This window comes from Rutidosis leptorrhynchoides, chromosome 11 (genome assembly GCF_046630445.1).
Source record: "Rutidosis leptorrhynchoides isolate AG116_Rl617_1_P2 chromosome 11, CSIRO_AGI_Rlap_v1, whole genome shotgun sequence".
NCBI lineage: Eukaryota > Viridiplantae > Streptophyta > Magnoliopsida > Asterales > Asteraceae > Rutidosis > Rutidosis leptorrhynchoides.
The window spans coordinates 155,436,193-155,463,912 of NC_092343.1; the positions used below are offsets into that span (position 1 = coordinate 155,436,193).

At 39.9% G+C, this 27,720-nt stretch overlaps 1 pseudogene; it reads right to left on the minus strand.

Annotated features, from left to right (window-relative positions):
- LOC139875091 (NAD-dependent protein deacylase SRT2-like) lies at positions 1 to 27,564 on the minus strand (annotated as a pseudogene).
- Between the last annotated feature and the right edge of the window lie 156 nt (positions 27,565 to 27,720).

A 27,720-nucleotide genomic window follows, 5' to 3' on the forward strand; every position in this document is an offset into this window, starting at 1 on the left:
TCAGGCACAACGGATCTCTCCCAGTCTCGCGTTAGTTTTAAAATCTTCAATATCATCAGCTCGAGTTTTGCCAATATTTATAATTGTTGTAACAGCACCAGCATCATGAGCAGCTCTGTATAATTGCTCCAACCACATTTGTACCCGACAAGTCGGAAAGCGGACATTGTCATAACGGATGAACCAAGAACGAGGAAAGCATCACACCCTGCAGCAGCTTCCATAGCTACAATCGCTCTATCTTTTGGTACGTACATTATCACCAAAAAACACAACCTTCAAAAAGAGACACCTTAAGCCAATTAGTCAATTAGTGGTAGTAAAAACGGATTCCATGTATTAATACTAGTTACTAGAATTGAGTTACATCGGGTTCAAGAATTCAGTCACATTTTGAGCATGTCGGTATGTGGAAATCTCCTTCCCATAATATTTCATGGATTTCAATATCACCATCGGGTCTTTGCTTCATCCCAAAAATCTTATCTAAATTGCTGCTGTCATAACCCAGACTTTCTATTGCTGCTGCCAACTGCAGTCAACGTATACACCCTTATTAATTTGTAACGTCCATAATAGTTATTCTCATGCAGGCACTGTTGTAAAGCTCCCCAATTAATCCTTTTAAGAACAGGCCGATCCTAGTCTTGCGTTAATCGTCCACTCGTGTTTTGCCAATATCTATAATTTTCGTAGCAGCACCAGCATCATGAGCTGCTCTGTGCAATTCATGTACATTTCTCAATTAAACAAAAAAAAATTATAAAAATACCAAAACATAGTAACGTTCGTGATCAAACCAAAATCGTAATGGGTGATGAGATTTCGGGTTTGAGTGCTTAATTTGGGAAAAGGAGTAAGTTGATTGTTTTAACTCCAATTATTGTGCGAACCCTGATTTGGAATCTGGATTCCAAGGGCGTAAAACAATCAAGTAGATTAACCTTATTCGATCGGAATCGAATAAGTTAATATCTTAATGTGGGTTAACTCGGATGGTGATCGGAGCACCGATCAGAATTAAGCTAATGACTGGAGTGACGTTATCGTAATTGATTTTGGCAGAGTAACGTTTATGCATCCAGTGTCTTTTTTAAATGAATGATTTCACTTGTGTATTTATAGATGTTGTGGAGGGAATGATGACGTGGCACATGTCCCTTTCATGGTTGTAACAAACTTTTTCAATCCCGAGGGGTGACGTGGCACCTGTCCCTTTCGTGGGGAATAACAGATTCTAACGAACTTCCCTAAATTTGTAGGCTGACGTGGCACACGACTTGCCCGCGTGCTTGTTCCGTGATCAAGTGGTCATTCCGGGATGAGGTGCCTGCTCTGTGGTGACGCACTCTTGTTTCGGGACAACGTGCTTGTCCCGGGAGTGTCTTTATGTCAGTTTAGTAGACCGAGATGATGGTGTCGGTGAGTTGGTTCCGGTTATAGCATTACGATGTTCTCGGTCTAGCCGGGTAGGTTTCGCCTAGACACGTTCTAAGTGTTTCTTGACGGTCACGATTATGATGACTGGTCTTGCGATGCCTAGTTACGATTATCTTGATCAGTTGTAAGGTGCCGATTACGTGTTTGTCATCCAGGTTCTTAGCCTTGCCATTTGTCCGTCATGGAGGAGTATCCGGGAAGACGTCAGACGGATGACGAGAAAAGGAGTTGGCAACCCGGGACTCGTAGTGCCGGGTGTGATTTTTGCCCAGATGCTTGCCTATTTTGAGACGGATCATTATGCGTATCATCAAGTCCCCCCAGTTTGGTAAGGTCAGCTGGGACAGTTGTGTTGCCAAACTTTAAATTATTGTGACCCTCTCACGTGATTTGATGTGCAATAAATGCGCGTTGCGTGCTGTCTTAATCATAGTACTTCTCGTGTTCCAACGCACCTTTTTTGAGTTGGATTGGTCCCACGCGGGACTTTTTCCTATAAAAAGGAGAGTTTCTCTTCATTTTATTCTTCCCACCTTCGAGAGTACTAGCTTTGTAAATTACAGAGAAGCGATTTTCTTGTCTTCTGTGGTTTGCATTTTCGTCCTTTTTTCTTCAGTATGGGCCCAGACCTAACATTCTTCATGATGTGTTACGTGCACCTAGTAGTGTTGACGAGGCGTATCTCGATAGGATTTGCCACATATGCCCTCAGTTGCGAGGTTTGGAGTTGATCATTCCAAGATCACACCAACGTACTTTAAATTGTGCCATCTATTTGAGGCCGTTCGAGGTTTCAAATTTGAGGTACCCCTTCACCCGCATTTTCACGAAAGTTTTAAATTTCTATAACCTTAGTGTTGCTCGTTTACATCCGAATGGCGTTCGTGCGACCGTGTTGTTCGAGATGTATTTCAATGGTTTAGGTATGAGCCTAAGCTTGAATATTTTTAGAAGCATTTTTCGGCTATCGTCCTATCGTAAAGGTTGATATACGTTTACCGACGAAATTGATTTTCTTGAGGAGGCACCAGCGATTGCAGACAATTGGGTGCAATCATTTGTTTTTGCCAAATGTATTGACTTCCCGTTAAAGAACGAACAGTTCTATCTGTTTAGGTCCGTGACTGTTCAACCGTCGAGGCAGCTTTCTGAGCTAGGTGAATCGATGGTAGACCAATTGAGGGGCCTGAGGATTCCTCAACGGTCTTATGAGGAGCAGGTGCTGGTAATAGCTAATGTTAGCAACAATTGGACTCATGCTGATAGAATTCCTGTTGCCCGAAGAGGTGGGAGAGGTATCTTACCGTTTGACTCTTCCCGTCTTTTTAGGGTTACCTTGATTTATATGATGATAATTTATATTTTGTGCAGAGTTGACCGTGTCAGAAGTTCTGAGGGCGACGAGCCTGGATGGCATGGTCTTTACCAATAAACTGGTCGAAGGGACCACACCGGCACCCTCCAGCCGTCGCAGGATGTCGCCTCCTGAATATTTGGAATCTTCGAATGGTGGCTCTTTGGAGGGCGGACTGATCCGTCGTACCAGGCGTCGGATTGAGCCGGCAGCCGAAGGTATGCGTTGTTTTTTTTTTCTTTCTTTGATTTAACTGTATCTTGCGCTCAAGGGCATCGTCCCGGTAAAGAGCCCGTGGTAGAGATCTCGAATGCTCGTCCTCGGTTGACGACTAGTGTCGGGCAGAATGTTTACGTGCTGCCCGACTGTAATATTGGGCCGTTCCGTGATCTGTTCCGCTGTGAAGCTTCAGACTATCCGGATTATAAGGAGTATCTTGACTTTATCACTTTTCCGGCTTTGAAAGAGGCGCTGGCCGCGCTTTCCGCTTCCCATTTACAGCATTTGCGTTCCCAATTCTCCGTATTTTCTCAGCATCTTTCGACAGATGAACTGAATCGAAGCGAGGCTGATGCTCGTCGTATTCACGAGCATTGTGTGCTGTTTGAGAATGATAACCGTCGGGTGGCGGAATTGTCAGGGACGATTGCCCGTCTTGAAGGGGAGTTGTTGTCGGCCAAGGAGGCGTTGGAGCCTATTCAGAATGAACTGCGTGTTTCCCGGGAAGCGTAGGAGTCGTTGAGGGCTGCTCTTGCCCAAGAACAGGAGAAAGTTGCCTTGCTATCTGATGACAACAAAAAGTTATCGGAGAAGGTGTCAGCCACGCTAGGCGAACTCACCCGTCTCCAGCATGGTATTCCTGTGCTTTTTGCCCGGCTTCTCAAGTCGTCTATTGTTTGTCAACCATTTAGTGCCTTTATTGAGGCCGTTAATAAGTTGACTACTTTTGAGGTTTTGAAGGCGGTGTAGTGTTTTCTGCCACCTGGCAGCGCGGCTCAGAAGAAGAAAACTCTTTTGAGTGCTACCTGTGTGGAGGACTGCCATCGGGCACATGAAGCTCTCGGCCGGATTAGTTTTGAGGAGCTAGATAGAATTTGTAGGGACGAGAACTCATCCATTGAGGATATTGTAAATTACCAATCATAGAGATATGCACTCGGTTGGGTTTTTGTATATTTGATGTAATTTAGACAATTTTTTGTATGCCGTGTTATAAACTAGTTTACTTTTCCGTTGAGTTGTACTTGTTTGTCATGACAAAAACGTAGATATCTAGACTACGCGTGAGTGTGGTCGAGTTGTTTATACGGTAAAACAGGGCCACCAATGATATGGTCAGATGTCCTTGTTATCCGTTAAGGTTCTTCAAGGGGTGTCCTCCTACCAATGAAAGCTAGAAAGCATTTCTTCTGGCGGTATGTCCGAAATATGCCAAAGGATATTTGGTGTTACTTGTGTCATATTCAGAGTCACTACAGTGCATAAGTGTGATGCCCCGTACAAAACCATCGTGTACGGACCATCAACAACAGGATCATTACAAGGTTAAGTACTATATGCTGTAATTAAAGAAATTGCATTCACGATAAAAAGGTGATGTCATAACCGACATCCAATATTTTACATTTCAAAAGCATGCTTCACTAAGTAGAAGCAAATAATAAGTGTACGTGACCACAATGGTCGTTACAAGTCATAGTTCAAAAGTACGAATGTTTGAATGCAAAGTTAAGTAGTTCATGCGTGGACAACTCTAAGCAGCGGGTTCTACAGCACGACTAGTACACAGCGGAAGCAACCTCAAGCACCTGAGAAATACATGCTTAAAAACGTCAACACAAAGGTTGGTGAGCTATAGTTTAAGTATAACAGTATGTAAGATAGGCCACGAGATTTCAGTGCTACAAAGAGCGTTTCAAAACAGTATGATAAAGTATATGTTAACCGTGGGCACTTGGTAACTAACTTAACGTTTATACCCCCTGAAAGTACACTTGGCAAGTGCGTATGTCTATGAAGTATTAAACACTCGTTAAATGCTAGCGCGACTAGCCCGAGTGGGGATGTCAAACCCTATGGATCCATATCTAAGATTCGCGTTCACCGGTTCAAAAACCAATGACTAAACGTTACTGAGCTAAAGGGAATGTTTCTGCCGTTATATAACCCACACATATATAAGTTTAAGTACTCATGCCTAGTATGTAAAACATAAAATCCGCATGTATTCTCAGTTCCCAAAATAAGTTAAAGTAAAAAGGGAATGCTATAACTCACAATGATATGTAGCGGTAAAGTAGTAGTCGGGAAAGGTGTGCAAGTAAATGGTCTGAAGTCCTCAACCTAAGTCAAATAGTACTAAGTCCGTAAATCATCTTAATAGGTTTAAAAGTATGTAATTAAGGTCTTAAGGGTCATCATCATTCATCATTAAACAAAAGGCGTAAAGTAGGTTTAGTTTATGAAAGTAGTTTAAAACAAAGTCTGAATTCAGTCAGTCACCACGGCCTCTACCCTTACTGAATTAAGGTGAGACCAGTGGCCATGGCTCCGTATATGAGTCCCTTAAGTGTGGTAAAATTTACAGAAGCAAACTCGTCTTGGTTTGACCGTGGCGACGGTCTAAGTGCGAGTAGGTCAGAAATTTCTGCACAACGTTAAAGGACATAGTAACGATCGGAGGGCCATAAATCCTAAACCGTAACTCGGATTAAGACGAGTCCTATATGAAAAGTTATCTACTCGAAAAGTTATATCTAAAAATCAAGGTTAGAACAGCCCAGGTCTACTGGTATGTTCCAGAAGCATCAGGTCAGTAGGTTTTGTACAGAACAGTGAGTTTAAAAGGGTTCCGGTGGTCTTGGTGCTTGATGTTCATCATGGTTCTCATCCTTGTTGCATATAGCTTCAAGTGTACAACTCATTGATGTATCTACATCATCTTAACCAAGTCTTGACCATCATAACCCTAGTGCAAGTCTAAGACATGAAGCACAACTCACTTAAGAGTTGTATGAAGTTTGATGAACCAAAGTTACATCAAAGTCTTAGATCTAACACATACATGAACTATAAGACTAATAATAAGTTACAAACTTGAAAGTAAACTAACTAATCAAGATCATAAGTAGTAGAACATAGTTCTTAGTTTGATCTTGAAGATCCAAGACTCAAAAGTCTAGATCCAAAGTTATATTTAAAGAAAACTTATTTGTGTGTTCTTGAACTTCCAAGGTTAACTTAATTTGTTCAAGAGATATGAGATCAAGACTAACTTGTAGTACTTGACCATATAAACTAACTACATGAAATTAAAGTGCATAAATTGAAGAAGTAAACTTAAATAAACAAGAAAAGGTTCATGGTTGTTCATACTTTAAAGATTCAAACCAAAGTTTGATCTTTAGAAAGTAAACTTTAAGTTTACTTCAAGAACTACAAGTATGTCTTTCAACCATGAACTTTATAAACTTAGAACAAGTATTAAGTGAAGATCATAAACTAGAGAGTTTTTGTCTTGTATGTTCTTGAAGGTTCAAGATAAAAGAAGAATTAAAACTAGAAAGTTAGATTCTTGAAAGTCAATAAAGAATAACAAGTAAGTAAGTAAACAACAATTAGTAAGTATCAAACAACAAATAATGAACAAAAGATGATGATGAATGTGTTCTTGAATTCGGTTTTATTCAAGAGAAAAGGAAGAGGATTAGTTCATAAAACTTACAAGGAAGTAGAGAAAAGTGAGAGAGAATGGTTGAGAGAAAATGAGAGATGAATGTGTCTTTGAATTGTGAAGTGAATACAAGTTAACTAGTAATGAATAATGAACACAAAAACACCCCTAAAGGGAGTCTTGGCTTCGGCATTCTGCAGCAGAAAAGGAAGGGGGAAGGCTAAGTTTAATGGTTATTAGCATGTAAAGTTCATAAAGGTGGTTAATGAATGGTCATGCATGGGGAAGGTGTGCAACTAGATTCTTCATGTCTTCCAAACTAACTAGTTAAGGTTCAAGTAATACTTACACTTTGAAAGAGTGGGCTAAAGGGTCCATTAACAATGTAGGGTGGGCTTGGAAGTCGACTAACATGAGTCCATTACACTAACAAAGCCCAAGTTCAAATAAATCACAAGTTAAACCAATTAAAGCCCAAGTAACTAACTAATAGCCTTAGTTAATTAAAATGATTAATAAATTTAATCATGAATGTAAATAATATCTAAAAATATTATTCGTGAAAGTTCCGGGTGTCACAAAGACGTTTCGGGCCCTTAAAAGTCAAGTACTGGCAATCATGGCAACATGTAAATGTAATAACGTACATTCGTTTAAACACGCGTATTAATAATAGTAATTATTAATAAATAAATGTTGGAAATGATGGAATTTGACAAACTTTTTGAGAAACACGTTCTACATTTTAACAAGTTCATAAACCCATTTTATGAAGATAAAGTGAGCGGAAGCATGCAAGTATCATGTTATATATCAACCATTTTAAAAGACAAATTCCATAAATATATCAAGTCTTGAAATAATATGCTTACATACAACAAGTGGGTTTAGTAATTTACCTCCTGAAGCTAGTTGAGGGTTACAACAATATGATGAAGAAGATGAGGATGAATGGAGCTCCAAATGTATGAAACCTCAAGTTGTTATACCCCAAGCTTATCACCAACACCTTGTACTTTGGTTAGGGTTTGTTAACACTTGAATATGGCTTGCAAAAATCAAATTAAGAACCCCTCTACCCCCTTGAAACCGCACGGTTTTTACAGCTCAAAGAGAGCAGATTTTTGCAGTTATTTTGTGCTATTTTGATGTGTATGCATGTGTATTTTGGTCTACTACAAGTATTGGTACTTATGCCTCTTGATACTTGAAGTAACCATACACATGGCAAGTCAAAGTGCATGCTCCAATGCCACTTACTTGTAGGCTTTTAAATAAGTTTTATAAAATTAAATTTTATAAACTATTTTATAAAACCTTCCATTTTATTTATACTTATACATTTTATTATATAAAACCCATTTATATAAAATGTAACATAAATAAATTAATTATTTAACCTATAAATAATTAATTCCATATTATATAAATTATTCCATAATTTATATATATATGTACACATCAAGTAATATTTCAGAAAACCATTTTTCTTAAAGTTCAAGTGTTGCGTATTTAATCAATGATCCAATCGTTAAGATCAAATACGAATAAGGTGTCGGTAAGCTTGTTATTGGGTATGACCCGACTTGGATCAAAACATATTAGCCACATTAATTTAATATGTCTCTCGGGCATACGAAATACCTTCAATCTCCCACTTGCACGAGAAACATAAGAAATTAATGCAAGTGATGGATACCACCTAACGACCGTCCATCACCCCCAATATGTTATGACTTTGTGCCATTCAATAACATCATCCCTTTCGAGTTCACATCTCGAATATGAATAGGTGAATCTTTTCATTACATCCTTTCGTCCTAGATGTCATGTTAATTCCAAGAGATACAGAGTGATCACTCTCTTTTAGATTTAACTTTATCAGGCCTTAGACATCTGACTCTCAACGAATAAGAGGGACAAATTCCATCTTGACTACATACGTCCTAAATATACACCTTGCATTATACCTGAGCTCTTCCTTATGAACTACCATATTTCAGACTAGCGAAGGAAAGAATCAAGGCACAATACTTGGTAAATATCCGAACCCAATATGTATCTCAGGTCAGAGGATACAATGATATTCGCCTTTAATCAAGACTACATGTGATCGACCACAAAGGCTCTATTTAGTAAGTCTTGAGAGCGGGTCTTCCAATATTTGTGTCCCACAAATATCTATGAACCTTGGTTGCAACCTTGCCCCACATTCATCCCGTGAATGTATACCAATCCAAGTTCATAATAGTCTAAACCTCACACTTGTTCCCACGAATGTGATCGACTACGGAATTTTAGAATAATTACTTATTCATGGATAAAATATGAAAAATAGGAACATAACTCAAGATAAATTAATGCCATAAATGTATAAATGAGTTTGAACTACTTCGTTCCGTTACAATACTTAAAGCAGATCATAACCAATCACTAGAATATCGAAGCTCTAATGCACAAACATGTCCAGCATATTTTGATCCATGTAAGAGCTTCGTGAGAGGATCCGCTATATTAAGATCTGTGTGAACTTTGCGAATACATATCTTTCCCTTTTCAACTTCATCCCTTATGTAGTTGAATCTCCGCTCAATGTGACGGGTCTTTTGATGAGCACGAGGTTCCTTGATTTGAGCAATCGCACCCTCGTTGTCACAAAAGATCTCAAGAGGGTCCTGAATGGAAGGGACTACTCCTAAGTCGTCGATGAATTTCTTCATCCATGCAGCTTCCTGAGCTGCCAATGATGCGGCGATGTACTCCGACTCTGTAGTGGATAGAGCAACAACATCCTGTTTTGAACTCTTCCAAGAGACCGCACCTCCATTTAATGTGAAGACATAACCGGATTGTGATCGAGAATCATCACGATCAGTTTGGAAACTCGCGTCCACGTAACCTTTTACAGCGAGTTCCTCCTCACCAGACCCATATATCAGAAACATATCCTTAGTCCTCCTAAGGTATTTCAATATACTTTTAACAGCAATCCAATGACTGTTTCCTGGGTTATTCTGGTATCTACTTGTCAGGCTAAGAGCGCATGACACATCCGGTCTAGTGCATATCATTGCATACATGATTGACCCAATAGCAGATGCATATGGGACTTTCTTCATTCTTTCCTGTTCATCTTTTGTGGTGGGACACTGAGATGAACTAAGGAGCGTTCCTCTTTGAATAGGTACCAAACCTTTCTTAGAGTTCTCCATCTTGAACCTTTTCAAGATCTTTTCAATGTATGCACTTTGATTCAAACCTATCAATTTCTTGGATCTATCCCTGTAGATCCCAATCCCCAAAACGTATTGTGCTTCTCCAAGATCCTTAATGGAGAAGCATTTGCTTAACCAAGTTTTAACACCTTGCATTGCCGGAATATCATTTTCAAATAACAATATATCATCCACATATAGTACAAGGAACATGATAGTGCTCCCACTAGCTTTCTTGTATACACAAGCTTCATCACCATTTTTAATGAAGCCAAATTTCTTGGCCTCCTCATTAAAACGATGATTCCACATTCTAGATGCTTGTTTCAATCCGTAGATTGACTTCTTTAACTTGCATACCTTTTTAGGATATTTCGGATCAACAAAACCCTCAGGCTGAACCATATAGACATCTTCCTCAAGATGTCCGTTTAGGAAAGCGGTCTTGACATCCATCTGCCATATTTCATAATCATAATGAGCAGCAATGGCAAGTAATATCCTAATAGACTTTAGCATCGCCACAGGCGAAAAAGTTTCATCATAGTCAACCCCTTGAGTTTGAGTGAAACCTTTTGCTACAAGTCTAGCTTTATATGTATTCAAGTTCCCATGTATGTCTGTTTTCATTTTGAACAGCCATTTACAATCAACTAGCCTAGAGCCAGGAGGTTGCGCAACAAGTTCCCAAACTTGGTTGTCATACATGGATTGCATCTCAGCGTTCATGGCTTCCTGCCATTTATCTTTATCAATCCTTGAGAAAGCATCTTGGTAGTTAGTTGGTTCATCCAAATCAACCACATAGCAATCATCCATGAGAAACCCATATCTCTCTAGAGGATTACTAATCCTACCAGATTTGCGAACGTCTTGTATACTTTGATCATCCATTTGATCATTCTCAACATTTTCATGTTGAGTGCTAGTGTCAACCAATTGTGTATCATCTACTTGATCTTGAACCTCTTCAAGATCTATCTTCCTTTCACTATTACCTTCCATTAGGAACTTAGTTTCAAGGAATTCAGCCTTCCGAGCAACAAATACATTCTGCTCGGAAGGATCATAGAAATAGTATCCCATATCATCCTTGGGATATCCTATGAAGATACACTTCGTGGATCGAGCATTCAACTTATTAGGGACGTAACGCTTAGGATAAGCTTCACATCCCCATACTTTCAAGTATGAAAGAGAAGGAGGTTTTCCAAACCACATCTCATGAGGAGTTCGTTCCACTTTCTTGGTTGGGGCCATATTTAAAATACGAGCCGCGGAGCTTAGACAATAACCCCAAAATGATAGAGGTAACGAGCTTCTTGCCATCATAGATCGAACCATATCCATTAGGGTTCGGTTCCTCCTTTCGGAAACTCCATTAAGTTGGGGTGTTCCGGGTGGAGTAAGTTGTGAGATAATTCCACAACTCCTAAGATGATCTTGGAAGGCATCGCTTAGGTATTCACCTCCTCTATCGGTACGAAGTACCTTAATTGTCCTATTGAGTTGATTTTGTACTTTGTTTTGATATTCTTTGAATGCTTCAAATGTTTCGTCCTTGTGTCTTAACAAGTAGACATATCCGAAACGACTGAAGTCATCAATGAAAGTAACGAAGTATCTTTCACCATTCCTAGTTATGGGCTTAAAGGGTCCACATACATCCGAATGTATTAATCCCAATAAGTCTTTAGCCCTTTCATAGGTCCCTTGGAAAGGTGCTTTTGTCATTTTGCCTTGTAAACAAGATTCACATACATCAAATGAGTCTAGTTCATTTGATTTCAAAAGTCCATTCTTTTGAAGTGTATGCATTCGGTTCTTGTTTATATGTCCAAGGCGACAATGCCATAAATAGGAATCACTCAAATCCCTTTTGAGTTTCTTGGTGCTTGTATGGTATATAGAGCTCGATGATGCGTCATCATGAACCAATTCATAAATTCCATTTGAAGGCGAAGCCTTGAAATAGAATACATTGTCTTTAGAAACATGAATATCATCATCAATAAAATTAACAACGTAACCACATTGTTTTAAGCGAGAAATAGAAATAATGTTTCTACACAAATCCGGAGCATACAAAACATTTTCTAAAATAAGTTCCCATCCGCTTGGAAGCTTCAAAATAAAATCTCCTTGAGCTTTAACATGCACCTTTGCACCATTGCCCATACAGAGACTTGATGTTCCCGCCTTATGATCACTTCTTTTGAACCCCTGCAAAGAATTGCAAATATGAGTTCCACATCCCGTGTCTAATACCCATGTATTAGAAGAAGTAATACTAAGCTCTATATATACCATATATATATTACCTGAGGTTTGCCCTGCATCCCTCTTGTCCTTCAACTCCTTAAGATAGACCGGACAGTTTCGTTTCCAATGACCCATCTCACCGCAACTGAAACATGGGTCTTCTTTGGGGTTTGCCTTCTCGGCTACCTTTTGCTTCTTAGCCTTGTTGATGGTTGGGGTAACCATCTTCCCTTTCCCTTTGCCTTGATGGGCGGGTCCTTTTCTCTTGGCCACCTTTGGCTTAGAGGTGTTACCTTTTGACCCACCTTGATCGATTGCTAACACGGGTAAAGCCCTTTTGCCCATGCTAGTTTCCGCCGTTCTAAGCATACCGTGAAGCTCACCTATGCTCTTATCCATCCCATTCATATTGTAATTAATTACAAATTGATCAAACCTTTTTGATAGGGAGTTAAGGATAAGATCGGTGGCTAACTCATTAGATATGTTTAGGTTAAGGCGGTTAGCACGATCAATAAGGCTTTTCATCTTAAGTACATAAGATGAAACCGATTGGGTATCGTCCATACGACAAGCATGTAGCGCCCGAACCGTTTCGAAACGCTCGACACGCGCTTGTTGGAGGAACATCTCCTTCAATTGCGTTATCATGTCGTATGCACTATGATGCTCGAAATCCTTTTGGAGTTCGGGTATCATAGTCCCAAGCATTAAGCATGAGACTTGAAGGGAGTCGTGGCAATACTTATTGTAAGAGGCCATTGCCTCCATATCATTCTCATCCGGTTGATCGGGAATGGGGTCCTCAAGTACATACGCTTTATTCTCTTGTTTGAGGACAATCCGAAGATTGCGGAACCAATCCATAAAGTTGGTATGATTGAGTTTGTCTTTCTCGAGGAGAGACCGTAACGATAGGTTGTTCATGTTAAGTGGTGCGTTTTGCATGTTGTTGTTATTGTTATTAGCGGCCATCTACGAAATTCAACAAAGTCCTTTTAAGTATCGATTTTAAATTTAATAAACAATACCCTTTTAATTTGTTTTATTAAATATTAGAATCCAACGGTAAATCAAATTTCGGTTAGGTGACCTTTATCCCGTCATTTGATTTAGCTAGGTAGTCATAATGACAATTGCAATCCTTTTGTAACTTCTAAGTTATGGGATCATGCAATCCTTTTGCATGGCATATTATTCCCATCAACGCCTATTTGTTCCTCATGCTTCGGTGACCCTAAGTTCATGATTCCCAAATCAAGTCGTCCTACTTGTGTAAACATGTAGACTTAACATACAAGTGGTTAGGTGACCTTTATCCCACATGTATGCGAAGTGTACCTTATTCATATTAGTTCACTCATGACGGTTAGGTGACCTTTATCCCATCAAGAGATTCCTAATATGTCTAAGTGTTTCCACAAAAGGATGGCGTTTAACTTGTTTACCTTGTTTTAGTTAAAGGGATTTTATGTTTTCTACATTCTAGTTTTAGAAAACAAAATGCTATACACCAACATGCATTTGGTGTGTAGTGTTTTATGAAAAACCTATTTTAATGTCATATTAGTAAAGCCAATTACTTTGATATAAACCATTTTATATGCATTGTTATTTATGTCCTTAATAACCATTTATTAGTGTCCTTTTGTTGTTTTAATTATAACCAATTATAATGTCATTTTGCAAGTTGTAAATGTGTGATAAATTGTAGGAACCAAACATACAAACACAATAAACATGCAAAACAACCAAGTTCACAATCAAGCCAATTTGGTAGACATTTGTTTAGCCAAAACAAATGTCACCTTCTATGGGTTATGACAAAGTAGGAGATTTATAATCTCCCACTTAATCTTGCATCCAAATGCTTCCAACTTGTGTTCATCTTCATCATCTTCATTCTTCATTCTCTTTACAAAAAATATATCCTAATACATTTTTTTTTTCTAGAAAATGAAATTACAACCTAATCTATTTTACATACCAAATATAAAATAAATTACAAATGAATGAATATTACAAATTATTACAAACCAAATGAATGATTAATATTACAAACCATAAGAATGAATAAATCAACCACAACATACAACCATTCAAACACAAGGTCTAGGCTTGATTGTGAACCACATTAAACAACAAAATTTGACCAAAAAATAAGTTCCAAACCCACTTTGGAACTCCCTATAATTCGGCCAAAATAAGAACCAACCCAAAATCCAAAAATTTTTACATTCTAGTTTCATGCATGTTACTAGATTGTAAGATTAGTGGATTTAAAAGTCATAAACAAGAAGCATATTTCAAAGACCTTGGCTCTAGATACCATTGATGGAATTTGACAAACTTTTTGAGAAACACGTTCTACATTTTAACAAGTTCATAAACCCATTTTATGAAGATAAAGTGAGCGGAAGCATGCAAGTATCATGTTATATATCAACCATTTTAAAAGACAAATTCCATAAATATATCAAGTCTTGAAATAATATGCTTACATACAACAAGTGGGTTTAGTAATTTACCTCCTCAAGCTAGTTGAGGGTTACAACAATATGATGAAGAAGATGAGGATGAATGGAGCTCTAAATGTATGAAACCTCAAGTTGTTATACCCCAAGCTTATCACCAACACCTTGTGCTTTGGTTAGGGTTTGTTAACACTTGAATATGGCTTGCAAAAATCAAATTAAGAACCCCTCTACCCCCTTGAAACCCCACAGTTTTTACAGCTCAAAGAGAGCAGATTTTTGCAGTTTTTTTGTGCTATTTTGATGTGTATGCATGTGTATTTTGGTCTACTACAAGTATTGGTACTTATGCCTCTTGATACTTGAAGTAACCATACACATGGCAAGTCAAAGTGCATGCTCCAATGCCACTTACTTGTAGGCTTTTAAATAAGTTTTATAAAATTAAATTTTATAAACTATTTTATAAAACCTTCCATTTTATTTATACATATACATTTTATTATATAAAACCCATTTATATAAAATGTAACATAAATAAATTAATTATTTAACCTATAAATAATTAATTCCATATTATATAAATTATTCCATAATTTATATATATATGTACACATCAAGTAATATTTCAGAAAACCATTTTTCTTAAAGTTCAAGTGTTGCGTATTTAATCAATGATCCAATCGTTAAAATCAAATACGAATAAGGTGTCGGTAAGCTTGTTATTGGGTATGACCCGACTTGGATCAAAACATATTAGCCACATTAATTTAATATGTCTCTCGGGCATACGAAATACCTTCAGGAAATTCCAGGGTCGTTACATTACCCACCTGTTAAAGAAAATTTCGTCCCGAAATTTAAGCTGAGGTAGATGGAGGAGTCGGGAAAAGGTGAGGATACTTCCGCATCATTTGATCCTCTCGCTCCCAAGTAAACTCAGGTCCTCGTTTGGCATTCCATCGTACTCGGACGATCGGAATCTTGTTGTGTTTCAAAGTTTTGATCTCACGATCCATAATTTCAACAGGTTCCTCTACAAAGTGGAGTTTGTCATCAATTGTAAGTTCTTCCAATGGTATGATAAGTTCTGGTGCAGCAAGACACTTCTTCAAGTTTGACACATGGAAGGTAGGATGAACTGAGCTCAATTGTGCTGGTAGATCCAAACGGTATGCAATGGGTCCAACACGTTCCAAGATTTCAAAAGGACCAATGTATCGTGGGTTCAACTTTCCACGTTTTCCAAAGCGGATCACACCTTTCCAAGGTGCAACCTTCAACATTACATGATCACCAACGTTGAATTCAAAGTCTTTACGTTTAAGATCGGCATAACTCTTTTGACGATCACGGGCAGTCTTAAGTCTAGCTTGAATCTGAGCAATCTTCTCCGTGGTTTCGTGGACTACCTCGGGTCCGGTGATTTGCTTTTCGCCTACTTCGGCCCAACAAATAGGAGATCGGCACTTACGGCCATACAATGCTTCAAAAGGTGCAACATTAATGCTAGAGTGATAACTGTTGTTGTACGAGAATTCGGCGAGTGGCAAATGCCTTTCCCAGGCCTTTCCAAAATCAATGACACATGCACGCAGTATGTCCTCCAAGGTCTGAATCGTTCGTTCACTTTGCCCGTCAGTCTGAGGATGATAAGCAGTACTCATGTCAAGACGAGTTCCCATGGCTTCTTGAAAGGAACGCCAAAATCTAGAATCAAAACGGGGATCGCGATCGGAGTTGATCGATAAAGGGACACCATGACGAGATACAACCTCCTTGATGTACAGCTGAGCAAGTCTTTCCATTGTATCAGTTTCCTTCATCGCTAGGAAGTGTGCAGATTTGGTAAGGCGGTCAACAATAACCCAAATAGTATCGCATCCGCCCACCGTCTTCGGCAGCTTAGTAATGAAATCCATTGTGATCCTTTCCCACTTCTATTGTGGGATTTCCGGCTGTTGAAGTAACCCAGAAGGTCTCTGATGTTCGGCCTTAACTTTCGAACAAGTCAAACACTTCCCAACATAAGTTGCAACGTCCTTCTTAAGATTCGGCCACCAATACTGTTCTTTAAGGTCGTGGTACATTTTTCCCGCTCCAGGATGAATCGAATATCTCGATTTGTGTGCTTCATCAAGTATCAGGTTCCGTAGATCTCCATAATAAGGTACCCAAATCCTTCCGGCATAACATCGGAGTCCAGACTCCCTAACCTCGGATCGAGAGACAAGTATGTTCAAATGTTCGTGAGATATGTTCTCCTCCTTGAGAGCCTCAACTTGGGCTACTCTGATCTGGTTGTTGAGGTTCGAATGAATGGTGATGTTCAGAGCCCTAACACGAAGAGGTGCCGTCCTCTCCTTTCGGATTAAAGCGTCAGCTACAACATTGGCCTTTCCAGGGTGATAACGGAGTTCACAATCGTAGTCGTTGAGCGTCTCGATCCATCGACGCTGTCTCATATTCAGTTGCTTCTGATCGAAGATGTGCTGGAGACTCTTATGATCGGTGAATATAGTGCTCTTAGTTCCATACAAATAATGTCTCCACAATTTGAGCGCAAAGACAACGGCTCCAAGTTCAAGATCATGTGTAGTGTAGTTCCGCTCGTGAATCTTCAATTGGCGGGAGGCATAGGCAATAACCTTTGATCGTTGCATCAGTACACAACCAAAACCACTCTTCGATGCATCACAATAAACAACGAAATCGTCACTGCCTTCGGGAAGCGATAGGATAGGTGCGGAGGTTAACTTCTTCTTCAAAGTTTGGAATGCTGATTCGTGTGCGGGTTCCCAAATGAACTTCTTGCCCTTGTGAGTCAGCACGGTCAAAGGACGCGAAATCAGAGAAAATCCTTCGATGAATCTTCGGTAATAACCGGCGAGACCTAGGAATTGGCGAATATGCGTCGGAGTAGTGGGGGTCTCCCACTTGCTGATGGCTTCAATCTTGGCGGGATCAACTTTGATACCCTGGTCGCTCACAACATGACCCAGAAACTGTACTTCCTTCAACCAAAATTCACACTTGGAGAATTTAGCATAAAGTTGTTCTTGTCTCAAGAGTTCAAGTACTAGTCGGAGGTGTTGCTCATGTTCTTCTTCGCTCTTAGAGTAGATGAGGATATCATCTATGAAGACGATAACAAACTTGTCCAAGTAAGGCTTGCAGACACGATTCATGAGGTCCATGAACACGGCAGGTGCATTTGTCAAACCGAATGGCATCACGAGGAAGTCATATTGACCATAACGGGTTCTGAATGCAGTCTTCATCACGTCACTTTCCTTCACCCTCAACTGGTGATAGCCGGATCGCAAATCGATCTTTGAGTAGACACTCGATCCTTGTAGTTGATCAAAGAGATCGTCAATTCGTGGAAGAGGAAACCAATTCTTGATAGTCAGTTTGTTGAGTTCACGGTAGTCAATACACATACGGAAGGATCCATCCTTCTTCTTCACAAACAACACAGGTGCGCCCCAAGGCGAGAAACTTGGTTGGATAAACCCACGGTCTAACAGCTCTTGTAGTTGACTCTGTAATTCTTGCATCTCGGAAGGTGCGAGTCTATAAGGTGCGCGAGCTACAGGTGCAGCTCCTGGCACTAGATCAATCAGAAATTCTACGGCTCTCGGCGGTGGTAATCCAGGCAATTCCTCTGGGAAGACATCAGAAAATTTGTTCACAATTCGAACGTCGTTCACGCTCTTCACCTCAGTTTCTACTGCTTTCACATGTGCTAGGATAGCAAAGTGTCCCTTCTTCATAATCTTTTGCGCTTTCACGCAACTAATGAGGTTCAACTTTGAGGTACATCTCTCTCCATAGATAACCAGTGGTTTGCCATCTCCTTGTGGTATGCGAAGTGCTTTATCTCCACAGATAACATCGGCCTTTATCTTGCTCAACCAATCCATACCAACGATCACGTCAAAACTTCCCAGTTTGATGGGTATCGAATCAATTTCGAAATCTGCACTAGCTATGTTGATAATAGCTCCACGACTAATATGGTCAAGCTTTTCAAGTTTTCCATTGGCGACCTCGACAAGCATACTCTCTTTTAACGGAACTAATGACCAATTAATCTTATCGCAAAAATGTCTACATACATAACTTCTATCCGCACCAGTATTAAACAAGACAGAAGCTAAAAGATTGTTGATTGTGAATATACCTGTCACCAAGTCGGGGTTATCGCGTGCATCCCTTACATTAACATTAAAAGCTCTAGCACGCGGTGGTCCGCCATCCTTTCGTGTGTTGGGGCATGCGTTTCTGAAATGGCCCGTCTGTCCATATTCGTAGCACTTCTTCGGCCCATTGGTGTTCGGCCTCCCTGTCATCGTGGTAGTCTTGCAGTCTCTACCGATGTGCCCGCTCTTCTTGCACTTCTCACAAACAGCATTACAATACCCGGTGTGGTGCTTGTAGCACCTCTTGCATTGTGGTAGCGTGCCCTTGTAGTTCGGGTTGGAGTTGTTGTTGTTGGGGTTGGGGTTGTTGTTGTTTTGCCTGAACCCTTCATGTCGCTTCGCCGGGTTTTGATCATAGTTTCTACCCCTGTTGTTGTGGTTGTTGTGGTTGTTATGGTTGTTGTCCCATTTCCTCTTTTCACTACTACCGGCTTCAAACTTAGCCTTCTCCAGCTCGTCAAGGATGATTTGATTCAGGAGAGTATGCGCCATGCGCATTGCTTCGGGAACAGTCGGTGGTTTGGATGAGGTGACATTTCCTTTGATGGACTTAGGGAGTCCCGAGAAGTATTTCTCCATGCGCTTGAATTCGGGGGTGACCATGGTCGGACACATTAATGCTAACTCCAAAAACCTACGATTGTAACTGTTAAGGTCGTTCCCTACGGCCTTCAATTGCATGAATTCAATTTCCATCTTCTGAATTTCGGTTCTCGGACAATACTCATCAATCATAGCCGCCTTGAATTCCTCCCATGGCGTAGCATACGCCTCATCGATACCTTTCGCTTGAGCTAACGTGTTCCACCACGTTAGCGCGCCGTCTGATAGCGTGCAAGATGCAAACTTGGTCTTATTCTCCTCCGAACAGTTGCTAACTCGGAATACTGATTCAAGTTTTTCGAACCATCTGGTGAGACCAACTGGTCCCTCGGTGCCGCTAAAGTTATGCGGTTTGCAGCTCTGGAATTCCTTGTATGTACACCCATTTCGAACGGGTGGAATAACCGGTGGTGGTGGCGGTGGAGCTTCGAGATTTCTTTCTGCTAGGGCTGCAGCGACCCGTTCGTTGATCATGTCCTCAATCTGGGCGGCGGTAGGTGTGGATCTTCCGTTAGCCATGATATTCTAAACAAAAATTTTGACTCAAGTCAAAATCCAGTATGCAAGTAGTAATAGTACAGTATATAGTGACCAACATGGAATCAAAACATCACATGTTATTAAATAATACATCTAGGTACAAATACCACAGAATCATCGTACAGCAATGTAAATAGAACATCGTGCAAGAATTAAATAACGCAAAGTTCCATTCATTAATAATAATAAGTTTCATACATCTGAATAAGTTCGTACAATACATATGAAATACATGAAACTATATCTAGATTACATCATAAAATCTAAATACAAGGTCCTACGGTGAAGGCGGGTGAACTGCTCCTCGAGCCAACTGCTCCTCTAGCTCGGAGAGTCTCAACCTCCCTCATCAGTTCCTCGTTAGAGGAAGCTGGTGGGGCAGGCGGTGCAGGTGGGACGGGTGGTGCCGGTGGTGCCGGTAGTGCGGATGTAGATGGTTCGGCTCCGGATGTAGACGGTACGTCTCTAGATGTAAGTGGTCCGTATCTAAATCTAGGTGGTACGGTTCCAGGAATAGTCAATACGTAATGGGGAACCTTACGTATCTGTGGGTCGGCAGGGTATGGCACAACTCGTTTACGAGCAGTAACCCTACGACGATGGCCAAATGCGTCAGTAAAAGCACGACCTCCATTCACCCCTGGAATGACGGTGCCGTTGGAACGGTACCGCTTCTTCGGCGGGGTGGAGGGTGCCTGAATAGGTCTATCAGCAGGATCCTCATCATCGCTGGAGTCGTCTGATGATGAAGAATCGGCGGATGATGAGTCATCCGAATCATGTGGTGGTGACACTGGTGGCTGAGCTGGTAATCCGAAGCGGCCGAAGGCGGCCAACATCTGTCTGTGTCTGCCTGGCGGAATCACGACTAAACGTCCGTCGGGAGTGCGTCGGCAAGGCGTGCGCATGTGGTTACGAAAAGGCCCTTCCCCGAACTCTGCGGGGATCTCAATACCACCAATGCGGGGCTGTGACCTCGAGGGTCCGGGAGCAGAAACTGGGGCAGGTGCACTAGTACCATCTCCGGAAGTGGAAGCGCCGCGATCACTAGTGGGTGTCGGGGCCGGTGTATCGGTAGTAGTAGCAGCAGGTGTAGCAGTAGGTAGGGCGACGGGGTCTGAGTCTGTACTGCCCGAAATGCCAGCAGGTGGAACATCCGACTTCTGAACAAGGAAAAATAAATTTTCCATGTCAGTATGTCATAATGCAAGCAAATAATAGGCCAACAGTTTAAATCATGTATAACAATAAGTAGCATGGCAATATCAGTAATTGTACGAAACTAGCATGCAATCGAAAGCAAGATGAAATGGAAGAAGATGAAACGGCATACGGCATATAGCAGTAACAGTAAGCATTAGCATGTAGTAAGCTCAGCGGAAACAAGTAAACTAGCAAGTTGTAGATTAGTCCTATTAGTGAATCCTACTCAGGTCGGTCTTAGACTCACTAATGCAACCTAATTCCCTACAACCAATGCTCTGATACCAAATGTGATGCCCCGTACAAAACCGTCGTGTACGGACCATCAACAACAGGATCATTACAAGGTTAAGTACTATATGCTGTAATTAAAGAAATTGCATTCGCGATAAAAAAGTGATGTCATAACCGACATCCAATGTTTTACATTTCAAAAGCATGCTTCACTAAGTAGAAGCAAATAATAAGTGTACGTGACCACAATGGTCGTTACAAGTCATAGTTCAAAAGTACGAATATTTGAATGCAAAGTAAAGTAGTTCATGCGTGGACAACTCTAAGCAGCGGGTTCTACAGCACGACTAGTACACAGCGGAAGCAACCTCAAGCACCTGAGAAATACATGCTTAAAAACGTCAACACAAAGGTTGGTGAGCTATAGTTTAAGTATAACAGTATGTAAGATAGGCCACGAGATTTCAGTGCTACAAAGAGCGTTTCAAAACAGTATGATAAAGTATATGTTAACCGTGGGCACTTGGTAACTAACTTAACGTTTATACCCCCTGAAAGTACACTTGGCAAGTGCGTATGTCTACGAAGTATTAAACACTCGTTAAATGCTAGCGCGACTAGCCCGAGTGGGGATGTCAAACCCTATGGATCCATATCTAAGATTCGCGTTCACCGGTTCAAAAACCAATGACTAAACGTTACCGAGCTAAAGGGAATATTTCTGCCGTTATATAACCCACACATATATAAGTTTAAGTACTCGTGCCTAGTATGTAAAACATAAAATCCGCATGTATTCTCAGTTCCCAAAATAAGTTAAAGTAAAAAGGGAATGCTATAACTCACAATGATATGTAGCGGTAAAGTAGTAGTCGGGAAAGGTGTGCAAGTAAATGGTCCGAAGTCCTCAACCTAAGTCAAATAGTACTAAGTCAGTAAATCGTCTTAATAGGTTTAAAAGTATGTAATTAAGGTCTTAAGGGTCATCATCATTCATCATTAAACAAAAGGCATAAAGTAGGTTTCGTTTATGAAAGTAGTTTAAAACAAAGTCTGACTTCAGTCAGTCACCACGGCCTCTACCCGTACTGAATTAAGGTGAGACCAGTGGCCATGGCTCCGTCTATGAGTCCCTTAAGTGTGGTAAAATTTACAGAAGCAAACTTGTCTTGGTTTGACCGTGGCGACGGTCTAAGTGCGAGTAGGTCAGAAATTTCTGCACAACGTTAAAGGACATAGTAACGATCGGAGGGCCATAAATCCTAAACCGTAACTCGGATTAAGACGAGTCCTATATGAAAAGTTATCTACTCGAAAAGTTATATCTAAAAATAAAGGTTAGAACAGCCCAGGTCTACTGGTCTGTTCCAAAAGCATCAGGTCAGTAGGTTTTGGACAGAACAGTGAGTTTAAAAGGGTTCCGGTGGTCTTGGTGCTTGATGTTCATCATGGTTCTCATCCTTGTTGCATATAGCTTCAAGTGTACAACTCATTGATGTACCTACATCATCTTAACCAAGTCTTGACCATCATAACCCTAGTGCAAGTCTAAGACATGAAGCACAACTCACTTAAGAGTTGTATGAAGTTTGATGAACTAAAGTTACATCAAAGTCTTAGATCTAACACATACATGAACTATAAGACTAATAATAAGTTACAAACTTGAAAGTAAACTAACTAATCAAGATCATAAGTAGTAGAACATTGTTCTTAGTTTGATCTTGAAGATCCAAGACTCAAAAGTCTAGATCCAAAGTTATGTTTAAAGAAAACTTATTTGTGTGTTCTTGAACTTCCAAGGTTAACTTAATTTGTTCAAGAGATATGAGATCAAGACTAACTTGTAGTACTTGACCATATAAACTAACTACATGAAATTAAAGTGCATAAATTGAAGAAGTAAACTTAAATAAACAAGAAAAGGTTCATGGTTGTTCATACTTTAAAGATTCAAACCAAAGTTTGATCTTTAGAAAGTAAACTTTAAGTTTACTTCAAGAACTACAAGTATGTCTTTCATCCATGAACTTTATAAACTTAGAACAAGTATTAAGTGAAGATCATAAACTAGAGAGTTTATGTCTTGTATGTTCTTGAAGGTTCAAGATAAAAGAAGAATTAAAACTAGAAAGTTAGATTCTTGAAAGTTAATAAAGAATAACAAGTAAGTAAGTAAACAACAATTAGTAAGTATCAAACAACAAATAATGAACAAAAGATGATGATGAATGTGTTCTTGAATTTGGTTTTATTCAAGAGAAAAGGAAGAGGATTAGTTCATAAAACTTACAAGGAAGTAGAGAAAAGTGAGAGAGAATGGTTGAGAGAAAATGAGAGATGAATGTGTGTTTGAATTGTGAAGTGAATACAAGTTAACTAGTAATGAATAATGAACACAAAAACACCCCTAAAGGGAGTCTTGGCTTCGGCATTCTGCAGCAGAAAAGGAAGGGGGAAGGCTAAGTTTAATGGTTATTAGCATGTAAAGTTCATAAAGGTGGTTAATGAATGGTCATGCATGGGGAAGGTGTGCAACTAGATTCTTCATGTCTTCCAAACTAACTAGTTAAGGTTCAAGTAATACTTACACTTTGAAAGAGTTGGCTAAAGGGTCCATTAACAATGTAGGGTGGGCTTGGAAGTCCACTAACATGAGTCCATTATACTAACAAAGCCCAAGTTCAAATAAATCACAAGTTAAACCAATTAAAGCCCAAGTAACTAACTAATAGCCTTAATTAATTAAAATGATTAATAAATTTAATCATGAATGTAAATAATATCTAAAAATATTATTCGTGAAAGTTCCGGGTGTCACAAAGACGTTTCGGGCCCTTAAAAGTCAAGTACGGGCAATCATGGCAACATGTAAATGTAATAACGTACATTCGTTTAAACACGCGTATTAATAATAGTAATTATTAATAAATAAATGTTGGAAATTCCAGGGTCGTTACAATAAGTATATAAAGTGAAGCTTTATTGATGACTTATACATAGAAATTACTTGAATACATAAGTGTTTCTGCCGTCCGAGTGGGTGATCAGTCCTCACGGGTGCAGATAAGCTACACATGATATTTCTTTAAATAAAAGGCGTGCCAAGGGCGTTGTATCGGAACTCCATCCGGTGTTTCCAGGTGGTATGCACCATACTCAGTTATCCCGACAACCCTGTAGGGTCCTTCCCATCTGGGGCCTAACTTGCCGACATCTTGCTGTCGGCTGGCTTCGTTGCTGCGTAATACCAAATCGTTTAATTGAAAGTCCAATGGTTTGACTTTTTTGTCATAGTGGTTTGCGATTTGTTGTTTCTTTGCAGCTTGCCGGATGTACGCTATTGTTCGCCGCTCTTCCAGGGCATCCAAATTTTCTCACAATGCGTCGTCGTTTTGCTGTTCATCGAATTCTGTGATTCGATCAGTTGGAACTAGCACTTCAGCCGGTATGACCGCCTCGGTTCCTTATACCAGACTGAAGGGTGTTTCGTTCGTACTATCTTTCGGCGTTGTCCGATGTGCCCATAGTACATGTTGGAGTTCATCCACCCATCCTTGCCGATGTTTTCCTAATCTCGCTTTTATGCCTGCAACGATGTCTCTTAAGCCAATTAGTCAATTAGTGGTAGTAAAAACGGATTCCATGTATTAATACTAGTTACTAGAATTGAGTTACATCGGGTTTAAGAATTCAGTCTCATTTTGAGGGGTGACGTGGCACATGTCCCTTTCATGGTTGTAACAAACTTTGTCAATCCCGAGGGCTGACGTGGCACCTGTCCCTTTCGTGGGGAATAACATATTCTAACGAACTTCCCTAAATTTGCGGGCTGACGTGTCACGCGACTTGCCCGCGTGCTTGTTCCGTGATCAAGTGGTCATTCCGGGACGAGGTGCCTACTCCGTGGTGACGCACTCTTGTTTCGGGACAACGTGCTTGTCCCGGGACTGTCCTTATGTCAGTTTAGTGGACCGAGACGATGGTGTCGGTGAGTTGGTTCCGGTTATAGCATTACGATGTTCTCAGTCCAGTCGGGTAGGTTTCGCCTAGACACGTTCTAAGTGTTTCTTGACTGTCACAATTATGATGACTGGTCTTGCGATGCCTAGTTACGATTATCTTGACCGGTTGTAAGGTGTCGGTTACGTGTTTGTCATCCAGGTTCTTAGCCTTGCCATTTGTCCGTCATGGAGGAGTATCCGGGAAGACGTCAGACGGATGACGAGAAAAGGAGTTGGAAACCCGGGACTCGTAGTGCCGGGTGTGATTTTTGCCGAGATGCTTGCCTATTTTGAGACGGATCATTATGCGTATCATCAGTTCGCGTCAAATGAATTTGCATGAACGTTTGTACCTGACAAGTCGGAAAGCAGACATCGTCATTCTAAAACTCTTGTCTGAATTGTCGTCATATGATATAGATCTTCCGAATTAATACTAATTGGAGAAGATCACAAGCTAAAGTGAGGAACGCCCAAGATTAAGAATAAAGTGTTGGATCAAAATAGCAATAGAAGTAATTGTTGGGTAATCTTGAACCCGAGTCTGGTTAGGCCCAAAAGCTTGTGCGGCCCAATTGAAAGTCCAAGAAGGATAAAAAATTATTGCAAGTACTCCAAAATTGTTAGCAGTTGATTTAGATTCATGCACGTGGGTCGTGGGTTTTAAGAAGTTGTTTTAAGTATGCATGTGCACATTTACATTCAGAAAAGCACGTAGTAGTCTTGACCGAATATTTAGAGGGAGTAATTTTTTGCATCATGTGCAGAGCATGTGCCCATTAAGTAAAATCCATAACATCACAACCCAGACCTTCGATTGGTGCCGCCCACTGCAGTCAACATGTATACTTAATACTTGTAATGTCTATCATAATAACAATACTGAGAGGTGTGAAGTGGATAGAATCAGTTGCTTGCAAACGAATTTAATTGACTCGATTTTAGAGACGCTCCCCCTTCAAGATGCTGTGAGGACACACGTTTTATCAAAAAAATGGGCGTACAAATGGAAGAAAAGGATGTCCTGTCAAAGTTTTGTGCATTCATAAAGCTAATACGGTTGGCTTTTTATAAAGAAGCTAATGCAGTATGAGGTGGACTAGGGTTAGCTTCGATAAATTTTCTCCATCCTGCATAACTCCTATCCCTACTGCCTTTGTGCACGGCTTGAACAACTAAATTGCTACACCCATAAAAAATATAAAAAAGAAGTACAAATCAGGATTCCTCAAATAGAAAAATGCAGATAGTATCAACTGAATGTAATGTATTGAATTTACCTGATGAGTGATTGGCTTGAAACCAGTACTGTAAGCTCCATCCGGGCTTTTGCACCAATTATGATATTAGACAGTAAAGATGAATGATGTTACTAACAGGGATACATATAATGAGTAAACACAAACAGATTACCAGCAGGTAATAACCACTAAACAGAATATGTCCCTTTATAAACCAGAATATCAGGTGGTTAAAATGGGAAGGTTAGGTAGTTGGTGGGTTGCTGATCAAGTATGTACAAGGTTGCACTACCCTGGAACACTTTTTTGTCCAAACTTTAGTACAAATAAGTGAATAACTAGCTCATCAAATATGATTACGGAATATATAATTAGACATGCAGATTATCAGCAGGTGACAACTACTAAACAGGATATGCCCCTTACTCCCTTTATGAAACCACACTATTAGGTGGTAAAATGGGCAGGGTAGGTAAATGGTGGGTAACTTAGGTACGCGTACGTGTGAGGTTGCGTTGACCTGAAAGACTTTATGTCCAAATTTTCATGTAAATAACCAGGATATCATATCCAAAATATATGACTTTGATAATAAACTAGTAATATTTTTTGATTAAAGTGATTTAGGTGGTTTTTATGGACCGAATATATACGTTGGGTGTCTTTCAACTCATTTGACCCATTCTCTATTAAGATAGTACTTGCTATGTAACCTTCTGCCCCCGTTGAGAGATATAATGTAACCTAAATTGATTCAGTTACAAATAAATTGATCTAAACTGTCACATCTACAGAACGCAGAACGGAAAACATAACAATCATGAATACCTTCTATAATCGGGAATACAACATTCTGTGCTTATCCCAGCTCCAGTCAAAACCACGACCTTATTACTGCACAATGTAACGAACAAACCATTTCATACAATGTAGATCAGCATAAACATTCAATAACACCACCAAATATGACTGCATCAGGACATACCTTCTATCGAAAAATTGATACAAAAGATTGACATCTTTAGCGGTTGGTGGATCTGCATCGGGGATCACTTTTCTGTCTTTTAATGAATCTAATAATAAATCTTGTGGTGAAAAATTTGACAGTAGATACATTTCATTTAATATAGTGCAGTTGGACTAAACTATTATGTGGAGTTATTCGAATGTTCAATTACAAAGACTACTTCAAAAGTCTTCTTCCATATTACTGGTGAACAATTTCTTGAATAGTTTAAATAATGTTAATGGTGATGTTAATGGTGTGTTTGA